At 48.2% G+C, this 12,402-nt stretch overlaps 1 long non-coding RNA gene across 1 annotated transcript in view; it reads left to right on the top strand.

Annotated features, from left to right (window-relative positions):
• Positions 1–12,402, top strand: part of LOC141090277 (uncharacterized) — a 276,063-nt gene that overhangs the window by 154,650 nt on the left and 109,011 nt on the right. The gene's annotated exons all lie outside the window — the stretch shown is intronic.

Here is a 12,402-nt window from a genome sequence, read left to right as displayed (position 1 = left end):
TCCAGTAGGGGGTTCAATTTAGATAGCCATATGAGAGATAAAAACTTATCTCTAAAAGTTTAAATCAAGCATCTATGAGGACACAGCACTGTATCTTAATTTCCCAGACGTCTATATAGAATAGACTGTTATCTACAGGTTGCCATTTGAATTTATGCATTTTTTCATCAGTTGGGTAAGAGTCTGAAATACTAACTCTTCTTTCATGCATGGTCACTGAACAATGATGTTTGCTGATATGCTGGTTACACATTGTCCAGATCAACTAATTTGTTGACTTTTAAAATAGAGGAGGAAAACTCTATAAATAGATGAAATTCTCAAACAATGTGCTGCATTGATGGACACTTGTTAACTATAAAAAGAGGTTGTATGCCTCTGTATGTGGAGCCAGCGATTCAGCCAAGACATCCAGACATCTAAACATCCAGAGCCTCTCTACAGGACAGCAGCCAAGACATCATGGCTCCATCACGAGGGACACAGAGTTGTCATTCTACTGGATGCAAGTTTAGGGGACCACAGCCCCGGCTGGAAGAATACAGATTTGATCCATTGATCATTGCTTAGCCATTTGTTAAAGCCAGGAATGGGACTCGTCGGTCGCTTGGCTCCATGGAGATGTTCGGAGAAGCCAGGTTGTGACCCTCCGGTCAACTGGCCGTGTACTTGAATGGACTGTCATCTTCCTAAGCTTGTCATTACCTCCTCTCTGTGCGTGACTAAGGTGGGATAGACAGCCCTGGAAGCTCTGAAGTAACAGCTGCTCTTATCCCAATAAGTCAGCTGAACTGTGAGACTGAGTGACGAGCGCCAGCTTATGCTGAGTCGTTTTTCCATTTAGAGTGGACCCTCTGGGCCGTGGCACCCACCCACCTAGGGCGAGCTAACCTAGTGAGAACCCACCCCCTGTACAGGAAGTGTCAGGGGCAAGACAAGGGGGTGAGCCACCACGGCAGCTGGACTAGACGGCCGGCTCAGGGAGACACTATTGAGTGTCAGGCAACAGGACGAACAGGATATGAAACATAAGCGAGGTCACAAGGTTTCTTCAGCAAACGTGGTTAGACACTTTAATCAGATACAAGGCAAAAACAGAGAATCAGATGCAGGGCACAAACGGTGAAACACTGCAAGGTGCGTGCAAGGGCACGCCAAATGTTCCAGACATAACACGTGCAGAAAACATACCGGAGTCCAGGGCAGGGTACGTGTTAGGGGTCACACCACCAGAGTTCCTAGGAGGGATGTGTGCTAGGACACGCTAGAGTCCATGACAAGGTGTGTGCTCGGAGACATGCCAGAGTCCAAGGCAGAGTGCATGCAACAAGACACGCCAGGGTCCAAGGCGGGTGCGAAGGCATCAGACTCCGGAAGACTGGCAAGGACTGACAGGATCCAGGCATCAGGATGAAGTTATCTGTTTCCGGACCTCTGGCAGCGGTCGGCAGGCTTCGGGAATCCGGCAGACAAACCAGGAGACGAGGCAGGGTGCGTGCTAGAGGACATGCCAGGATCAGGTTCAAGGATGGAGGCCTGCCCATGCTGAGGGGCATACCAGGGACAGGTTCAGAGCAGAGTCCTGCACGTGCAAAGGAACACGCCAGGGTCAGGTTCAGGGACGGAGGCCTGCACATGCCAAGGGGCATGCCAGGGACAGGTTCAGAGCAGAGTCCTGCACATGCAAAGGAACACGCCAGGGTAAGGTTCAAGGACGGAGGCCTGCGCATGCCGAGAGGCATGCCAGGGACAGAGTTTAAAAGCAGAGTCCTGCATGTGCGGAGAGGCACGCTGGGGTCAGGGTTCAAGACAAGGTACAGACTAGGACCTGTGCGTGCTAGAGGGCACGACAGGGTACATGGCAAAACCTGCGTGTACTTTTATAGAAGCACGGGGAGGTACGCTTAGTGCAGGCGAGGACCTGCACGTGCTATAGAAAGCACGTAGAGCACAGTGCAGAAACAGCGTGAAGTGCAAGGAAGCACAGAGAGCACGGCTGGAGCACTGGCTAGCTGATCGGTCTGCAGCACTAACAGGCGGGCAAGACTCCAGCGAACCCGGCTGAGGCATAGCAGTCGACACAGCTGTCACTGACCGATGAGCACGGCTAAGGCAAAAGCAGGCGGGCACGGCTAGGGCGGGCACGGCTGAGGCACAAGCAGGAGGCTAGGAAGGCCAGGCGCATGCAAAGGGCACACGAAGCAACAAAGTAAAGCAAGACAAGAAACAAGGCAGAGCTAGGCAGGTACGGAACACAGAGCGGAAACACAGAGTCAGATCAGAGCGAGAACAGAGCTAGCAGCGGAGCGTAGGCCGAAGCCAAGAGCCGGAACAAGGCAGAGCCTTGGGACTAGTCAGAGCGCGTGCTAGAGAGCACCATAGCTCAGAGAGCAGGAATGGTGCATGAGCCAGGTGGCACAACAGGGCACCATAGGTGAGAGCAAGGGAGAACAGGCAATAACAGAGAACAGAGGAGGGAACACGAGACTGAGCAAAGCGAAGGCAAGACATGGTAGAAACGGGCAAGGCAGAGAACACCAGAAGGACAACAAGTCCAAGCAGGACAGGGATGAACATGGCACAACGGACAAACATAAGACAAGGCACGGGACAAGAGACGGAGTACAAGCACAGAGCATGTGTAGAGACACACAACAGAGCAAAGTGCAGGGGCACAGAATACAGGAGCGACCCAGCAGGCCAATCAGACATGCAGGGAAGCAACACGATACTCAGGCCCTGACCATAGGGAGGGGCGGTCTGATATAGCACCATAGCACCAGTACTTCCGGGTCAGGACCAGGGAGAGACTTTGGGTTCAGATCCTCCAGGATCATAGAGAGCATCGTTAGAACAGCCTGTGTAGAACCATAGAGGAGGTCACATGATCAGGGGTTTCCAGGAACACAGGGAATTGCAGAATCAGAGCAGGACTGGAACATAGGAAGGGTCACATGATCAGGGGTTTCCAGGAATACAGCGGATTGCAGAGTCAGACAGAGACGGATGGTTACCCAGCAACAGCGTGCAGCCATGAGGTAAGGCGAGCACTGCACACTGCTCCAGGCATCTTGCGGCATGACCAACATGGCGAACATGACAGACATGGCGGACATGACAGACTATAATTTGCCCCTTCTTGGGTTTTTTGCTGGGGTTGTTCTACATGTTATCTGCCTGTTTTGTGGTTCACCAAAGCATTGCCACACTGTTTTACCCTCTCCCTGTGTTGTCTCAGTAGCGTTATTCCCACGGTGAAAGAAGAGCGGGTGTTCGGTGGGATGATCTTTGGTCCATGCGGTTTCGGCTTGCGGACTGGGGCGCCTGCTGATACCCCCATGTCTCCACAGCATTCATAATATAATTCAAAAAAAGAGGCATTTCTTTGGAGGGCTGCACAGCCCTCCTTGTGCTATCAAGAGGTACTCTGACTGCCATTAGGTACCTTGATGAGATCCTCAGACCCATTGTGCAACCATATGCATGTGCAGTGGATTTCGGATAAATGACAATGCTAGGCCTCATGTGGCTAAAGTATGTCAGCAGTTCCTGCATGATGAAGGCATTGATGCTATGGACTGGCATGCCCGTTCCCCAGACCTGATTACAATCGAGCACAACTGGGACATCATGTCTCGTTCCATCCACCAACACCAAGTTGCACCACAGACTGTCCAGGAGTTAACTGATGCTTTAATCAAGGTCTGGGAGGAGATCTCTCAAGACAAAATCCACCCTCTCATCAGGAGCATGCCCAGGCATTGTAGGGAGGTCATACATGCATGTGGAGGCCACACACACTACTGAGCATTATTTCTTTGTCTTGAGGCATTTCCACTGAAGTTAGATCACATTGTCTTTTGATTTTTCATTTTGATTCTGAGTATCATTCCAAATCCAAACCTCCATGAGATATTCATTTTGATTTACATCAATCACTTTTATGTTTCATTATTCTCAATGCATGCCACTATTATTATTATTATTATTATTATTATTATTATTTATTGTTATAGAGCCATTTATTCCATGGCGCTTTACATGTAAGGAGGGGTATACATAATAAAAACAAGTACAATAATCTTAAACAATACAAGTCATAATTGGTACAGGAGGAGAGAGGACCCTGCCCGCGAGGGCTCACAATCTACAAGGGATGGGTGATAATATAGTAGGTGAGGGTAGAGCTGGTCGCGCAGCGGTTTGGTCGATCGGTGGTTACTGCAGGTTCTAGGCATGTCGGAAGAGGTGGGTCTTCAGGCTCTTTTTGAAGGTTTCGATGGTAGGTGAGAGTCTGATATGTTGTGGTAGAGAGTTCCAGAGTAGGGGTGATGCGCGAGAGAAATCTTGTATGCGATTGTGGGAAGAGGAGATAAGAGGGGAGTAGAGAAGGAGATCTTGTGAGGATCGGAGGTTGCGTGCGGGAAAGTACCGGGAGACGAGGTCACAGATGTATGGAGGAGACAGGTTGTGGATGGCTTTGTATGTCATGGTTAGGGTTTTGTAATGGATTCTCTGGGCAATTGGGAGCCAGTGAAGGGATTGACAGAGGGGAGAAGCTGGGGAATAGCGGGGGGGACAGGTGGATTAGTCGGGCAGCAGAGTTTAGAATAGATTGGAGGGGTGCGAGAGTGTTTGAGGGGAGGCCACAGAGCAGGAGGTTGCAGTAGTCAAGGCGAGAGATGATGAGGGCATGGACTAGGGTTTTTGCAGATTCTTGGGTGAGGAATGAACGGATTCGTGAAATATTTTTGAGTTGAAGTCGGCAGGAAGTGGAAAGGGCTTGGATATGTGGTTTGAAGGAGAGATCAGCGTCAAGGATTACTCCGAGGCAGCGAGCTTGTGGGACTGGGGAGAGTGGGCAGTCATTTACTGTAATTAATAGGTTCATAGGGGGGGTCACGTGAGATGGGGGAAAGATGATGAATTCTGTTTTGTCCATGTTGAGTTTCAGAAATCTAGCGGAGAAGAAGGATGAAATAGTGGACAGACATTGAGGGATTCTGGTTAGTATGGAGGTGATATCTGGTCCAGAGATGTAGATCTGTGTGTCATCAGCGTAGAGATGATACTGAAAGCCATGAGATTCTATGAGCTGTCCCAGGCCAAAGGTGTAAATAGAGAACAGCAGGGGCCCAAGGACTGAACCTTGTGGGACTCCGACAGATAGGGGGCGAGGTGAGGAGGTGGTGTGTGAGTGGGAGACGCTGAATGTCCGGTCTGTTAGGTATGATGAGATCCAGGATAGGGCCAAGTCTGTGATGCCGAGGGATGAGAGGGTCTGTAATAATAGGTAATGGTCCACTGTGTCAAAGGCAGCCGACAGGTCCAGGAGGAGGAGGACAGAGTAGTGTCGCTTGCTCTTGGCGGTTAAGAGGTCATTGGTGACCTTAGTAAGGGCAGTTTCAGTGGAGTGGTGTGACCGGAAGCCAGATTGTAAGCGGTCGAAGAGGGAGCAAGATGAGAGATGGGAGGACAGTTCAAGGTAGACGTGTTGTTCCAGGAGCTTGGAGGCGTAGGGGAGAAGTGATATAAGGCGATAGCTAGATACAGAGGATGGGTCAAGAGAGGGCTTTTTGAGGATAGGTGTGATGGAGGCATGTTTAAAGCTTGAGGGGAAAACACCAGTTGTTAGTGATAGGTTGAAGAGATGGGTTATGGTTGGGATGAAGACTGTGATGAGGTTTGGTATGAAGTGGGATGGGATCGGGTCGAGTGCACAGGTGGTGAGATGTGATCTTGAGAGTAGAGTGGAGAGTCGATCTTCTGTAATGGTGGAGAAGTTGGTTTTGAAGGTGGAGGGCTGGGAAGTCAGGAGGAAGGACTCTGGGGGTTGTTGACCAAAACTGTCTCTGATGTTATCAATCTTCTGCTTGAAAAATGAGGCAAAGTCTTCAGCTGAGATGAGTGGGGAGGGAGGAGGTGCTGGGGGGCGGAGGAGAGAATTGAAGGTGTTGAATAACTGTTTAGGGTTGTGAGACAGGGAGGATATGAGAGATGAGAAGTAGGTTTGTTTAGCTGTGGCGAGTGTGGTCTTGAAAGTAGTGAGGGACTGTTTGAATGCGATGAAGTGCTCGTTGGAGTGGGATCTTTTCCATCTGCGCTCAGCAGCCCTGGAAGCTCGCCTCAGTTCTTTGGTCAGGCTGGTGTGCCAGGGCTGTCTGTTGATTTTGCGAGTTTTGGTATGTGTAAGTGGGGCAGCGGATTCCAAAGCTACAGCTATTGTGGTATTATATAGAGCGGCAGCATCATCCGCATTGTGTAAGGAACTTATATCTGTAAGAGGGAGGAGGGATTCAGAGAATGAGTGTAGGTCAAGGTGTTTAAGATTCCTGCGGGGGTGTGAAAGTTTGTGGGGTGGGGATTGTAGACATGGAGTGAAGAGGGAAGAGAATGTGAGAAGGTTGTGGTCAGAGAGAGGAAGAGGTGAGTTAGAGAGGTTAGATAGGGAGCAGTGTTATGATGAGTCACCGAAGGAGGAAAAAACAAAATACCAGCTAAGTCCAGAAAAACCAGAGAGGTTGTCAGCTATCGGATTGCAGACCCCTGAACCTATCCACAACAACTAGCAGTAGCCATGGGGGGTTCCTTTGGTGCCCTAGACCCCTCGATCACAGCCGGAGAACTACATAGCCTAAAGACAGAAAGGGGAAAAACTAAACTGCCCCAGAGCAGACCCCAAAGCAATAGGCAGCCCCCAACATATAATGACGGTGAAGCAAGATGAAAAGACTAACACAGATAGAAAGATAGGCTGAGCAAATGATGGGGCCCAAGCTAACTACATAGGACAGGATAGGAAAGCTGCTGTCTGCCATCCGCAAAAACCCTATCAAAATGAGCCAACCGACTGATAGGAAGAACAGGCCCTGAAGTCGCTAGGCTTCAAAAGACTATATCAGCACTCAGGTATATTCTGAAGACAGAGTAAAGGATCAACAGATCAGAGACAAAAATGGAATTCAGCTCACCCCCGGCCGGGGATGGCAGAACTCCCAAAAAACAAGGCAAAACAAAAACAAAACTGAAGAGTACAAAGCAGAGCAGAAAAACTTAGCTTTGAGATGCAGGAATCAGACTGGTCTCCAAGAATCCAGCAGGAAAATCACCAGCCAGGAAGAAGGGCGTCGGCAGCCTTATATCCAGTCCTCAATTCCAGCCACCCAGTCATTATCTAGCTGCCCAGGTGGACTCACAACAGTACCTCCCCCTTGAGGAGGGGTCACCGAACCCTCATCCATGCCACCAGGGCGATCCGGGTGAGCCCGATGAAAGGCATGCACCAATCTTTTGGCATGAATATCAGAGGCAGAGACCCAGGAATTATCCTCCTGACCATAACCCTTCCACTTAACCAAATGCTGGAGTCTCCGTCTAGCCAGACGGGAATCCAGTATCTTCTCTACCTCATATTCCATGTTACCTTCAACCAATATAGGGTCAGGAGGTGCCACCACAGGAACTACTGGTTCAACAAACCTCTTCAACAAGGACTTATTAAACACGTTATGAATTTTAAATGTGACAGGAAGAGCCAACCAAAAAGAGACCGGTTTAATAATCTCCAAAATCTTGTAAGGTCCAATAAATCTAGGCTTAAACTTAGGAGAAGCCACCTTCATAGCGATATTTTTTGTTGACAACCAAACCATATCACCCACCTTAATCTGGGGACCAACGGTCCTTCGCCGGTTGGAAAACCACTGGGCCTTTTCCTGGGAGAGAGACAACTTATCCACTACTTGGTCCCAGATCTGGTGCATTCTCTCCACCACAGTGTCAACACTTGGGCAGGCAGAAGGCTCCACCTGCCCTGAAGAAAATCGAGGGTGAAAACCAAAGTTACAAAAAAAAGGTGACATCAAAGTGGCAGCACTAGCTCTATTATTTAAAGCAAATTTGGCCAAGGGCAAAAATGAAACCCAATCATCCTAATCGGCAGAAATAAAACATCTCAAATACGACTCCAAAGTCTGGTTTGTTCTCTCCGTCTGCCCATTGGTCTGAGGGTGAAACGCAGAGGAGAAGGACAACTGAATTCCCAGCTTGGAACAGAAAGTCCTCCAAAATCTAGACACAAACTGAACTCCTCTGTCAGATACAATGTTCTCAGGAATCCCGTGCAAGCGAACCACCTGTTGCAAAAACAAGGGCACCAACTCAGAGGAAGATGGCAACTTAGGGAGTGGTACAAGATGGACCATCTTAGAGAATCTATCACAAATCACCCAAATAACAGTCATTCTCTGAGAGACAGGCATATCAGAGATAAAATCCATTGAAATATGGGTCCATGGCCTCCTGGGCACCGGCAAAGGCATCAACAAGCCACTAGAGCGAGAACAAGGTTTAGACCGGGAGCAAGTCCCACAGGACTGCACAAAATTCCTGACATCACGAGACAAGGAGGGCCACCAAAAAGACTGACTCACCAGATCTCTAGTACCAAAAATACCTGGATGACCAGCCAATGCAGAGCAATGAACTTCAGACATCACTCTCTTCCTCCACTGGTCAGGAACATACAACTTTCCACTGGGACAACGCTCAGGTTTGTCCTCCTGAAACTCTTCCAGAGCACGTCTCAAACCGGGCGAGATGGCAGAAAGAACTACCCCCTCGCCTAAGATGGTAGCAGGCTTAGTCACAACAGGAGAATCAGCAAGGAAACTCCTAGAGAGGGCGTCTGCCTTGACATTCTTAGTGCCCGGAAGAAAAGAGACCACAAAATCAAAACGTATGAAAAACAAGGCCCACCTAGCCTGTCTAGGATTCAAGCGCATGGCCGACTCCAGGTAAATCAAATTCTTGTGGTCAGTAAGGACCACAACTTGGTGTTTGGCTCCCTCCAACCAATGCTCCACTCCTCAAATGCCCATTTCATGGCCAACAGTTCCCGATTCCCCACATCATAGTTACGTTCGGATGGGGAGAACTTTCGGGAAAAGAAAGCACAAGGATTCATTTTTGATGTCACAGGATCTTTTTGGGACAACACCGCTCCTGCACCAATCTCAGAAGCGTCCACCTCCACCTGAAACGGGAGTGAGACATCAGGTTGCCGCAAAACCGGAGCAGAAGTGAATCTTCGCTTCAGCCCCTGAAAGGAAGAAATAGCCTCCGGAGACCAATTCAGCACATCAGCACCCTTCCTAGTCAAATCCGTCAATGGTTTGGCAATACCAGAAAAATTAGCTATAAATTTCCGATAAAAATTAGCAAAACCCAAAAACTTCTGGAGGGCCTTCAAAGAAGTGGGCTGAACCCAATCATAAATGGCCTGTACCTTGGCCGGGTCCATTTCAATAGTTGACGGAGACAAAATAAATCCCAAAAATGAAATCCTCTGTACCCCAAAAAGGCATTTCGATCCCTTGACATACAGGGAATTCTCCCTCAAAATCCGGAACACAGTCCGAACATGTTCCACATGAGAGTCCCAATTCTTGGAGAAGATCAAAATATCATCCAGATAGATAATCAAAAATTTATCCACAAAGTCTCGGAATATATCGTTCATGAAGCACTGGAAGACAGAAGGGGCTTTAGTGAGCCCAAAAGGCATCACCAGGTACTCAAAATGTCCCTCCGGAGTATTAAACGCCGTCTTCCATTCATCCCCATGCTTAATGCGGATAAGATTATACGCCCCCCTGAGGTCAAGCTTGGTAAACCAGCAAGCACCTTTAACTCTGGAGAATAGATCAGAAATCAGGGGTAACGGATACTGATATTTAATAGTAATTTTGTTGAGGGCACGATAATCAATACAAGGCCTTAATGAACCATCTTTTTTAGCCACGAAAAAAAACCCAGCACCGAAGGGTGAAGAGGATGGTCTAATATGACCCTTCTCCAATGCCTCCTTAATATAGGATCGCATAGCCTCGTGCTCGGGTACAGATAAATTGAAAAGCTGACCCTTGGGGAATTTACACCCCGGGCTCAGCTCAATTGCACAGTCATAACTCCAATGAGGAGGCAAAGACGCAGACTCATTCTCACTAAATACATCATAAAAGTCAGCCAAATAGTCAGGAACATCATGTGACTGGGGAGAGGTGGAGAAAACAGGAGCATCACTAAGGGCACACCGACAACCCCAACTCACCACAGACAAAGATTTCCAATCCAGAACTGGATTATGGATTTGCAACCAGGGAAACCCCAGAACAATGGTATCATGCAAATTATGCAACACCAAAAATCTGCAATTTTCTTGATGGTCTGGGGCGACCCGCATTACCACCTGGGTCCAAAACTGAGGTTTATTCTTCGCCAAAGGAGTAGCATCAATACCCCTCAAAGGGATAGGCGTCCGCAGAGGTGTCATAGGAAATCCACAACGTTTAGCAAAATCCAAGTTCATCAGGTTCAGAGCTGCTCCTGAATCCACAAAAGCCTTGGCGAAAATGTGGACAGGGAGCAGATCAGAGTAATAGCCAGAAGAAACTTAGGTTGAACACCACCCACAGAAAACGTGTGTGCACAACGTTTCTCTCGTTTAGGGCAGACAGAAATAATATGCGAGGCATCTCCACAAAAAAAACACAGTTTATTAAGCCTTCTGAACTCCTGATGTTGCGCCCTAGACAAAACTCTATCACATTGCATAGGTTCAGACATTTGTTCAACAGGTGGCAACATCTCTCGTACAGTTTTGCGATCACGTAAACGCCGATCCACCTGAATGGCTAATGACATAGAATCGTCAAGACCAGAGGGAACAGGAAATCCCACCATAGTATCTTTTACAGTTTCTGACAAACCCTTCCGAAAGAGGGCTGCCAAGGCACCATCATTCCAGGTAGTAAGGACCGCCCACTTTCGGAATTTTTGACAGTACAACTCTGCCGAATCCCAACCCTGGCTTAATGCCAACAGGGTCTTTTCAGCCTGATCAATAGCATTAGGTTCATCATACAACAACCCCAAGGCTTGAAAAAATGCGTTCACATTATTCAGAATAGGATCATCAGGTTTCAAAGAAAACGCCCAATCCTGGGGATCGCCGCGCAGCAAAGAGATGACAATTTTAACCTGCTGCGCAGAGTTCCCCGACGAGTTAGGCTTCAAGGCAAAAAATAATTTACAATTATTCTTGAAATTCAAGAATTTAGACCGATCCCCAAAGAACACATCAGGAGTAGGAATCTTTGGTTCAGCAGCATGTGAATGAGCAAGATAGGCGGAAATTCCCCGCACTTCAACAGCGAGCTGCTCCACACGATCAGACAATTGTTTCATCTCCATTGAGAGAAAAATTCCCTCTACGGCCTCAGAGATATAGAGGAAAAAATATGCACACACAAAAAAAAAAATTCTAACACTTTGTTTTTTTTTTACAATTCTCTCCTGCTATTGAGTACCCTAGGATCTGCGGTATGGCTGGTGATTCTGTTATGATGAGTCACCGAAGGAGGAAAAAACAAAATACCAGCTAAGTCCAGAAAAACCAGAGAGGTTGGCAGCTATCGGATTGCAGACCCCTGAACCTATCCACAACAACTAGCAGTAGCCGTGGGGGGTTCCTACTTTGCCCTAGACCCTCGATCACAGCCGGAGAACTACATAGCCTAAAGACAGAAAGGGGAAAAACTAAACTGCCCCAGAGCAGACCCCAAAGCAATAGGCAGCCCCCAACATATAATGACGGTGAAGCAAGATGAAAAGACTAACACAGATAGAAAGATAGGTTGAGCAAATGATGGGGCCCAAGCTAACTACATAGGACAGGATAGGAAAGCTGCTGTCTGCCATCCGCAAAAACCCTATCAAAATGAGCCAACCGACTGATAGGAAGAACAGGCCCTGAAGTCGCTAGGCTTCAAAAGACTATATCAGCACTCAGGAATATTCTGAAGACAGAGCAAAGGATCAACAGATCAGAGACAAAAATGGAATTCAGCTCACCCCCGGCTGGGGATGGCAGAACTCCCAAAAAACAAGGCAAAACAAAAACAAAACTGAAGAGTGCAAAGCAGAGCAGAAAAACTTAGCTTTGAGATGCAGGAATCAGACTGGTCTCCAAGAATCCAGCAGGAAAATCACCAGCCAGGAAGAAGGGCGTTGGCAGCCTTATATCCAGTCCTCAATTCCAGCCACCCAGTCATCATCTAGCTGCCCAGGTGTTTGGTAATCAGTCTCACTACCTTCCTTCACTAGAGGAGGGCGTTCATCAGACCTCAATGGTGAAGGGAAAAATGAACTCACAACAGAGCAGAGGCGGGTGAAGATGAGGTCCAGTGTGTGGCCATCTTTGTCGGTGGCTGTAGAAGACCATTGAGTGAGGCCGAAGGAGGAAGTGAGAGATAGGAGTTTAGTGGCAGCTGAGAGGGAAGTGTCAATGGGGATGTTGAAGTCGCCCATGATGATAGTAGGGATGTCTGCGGAAAGGAAATG

The sequence above is a fragment of the Dendrobates tinctorius genome, unplaced genomic scaffold, assembly GCF_039654945.1.
Source record: "Dendrobates tinctorius isolate UK_male_01 unplaced genomic scaffold, ASM3965494v1 ptg000048l, whole genome shotgun sequence".
Classification (NCBI taxonomy): Eukaryota; Metazoa; Chordata; class Amphibia; order Anura; family Dendrobatidae; genus Dendrobates; species Dendrobates tinctorius.
The sequence above is the reverse complement of the archived record's forward strand: the minus strand, read 5'-3'. Positions and strand labels throughout refer to the sequence as shown.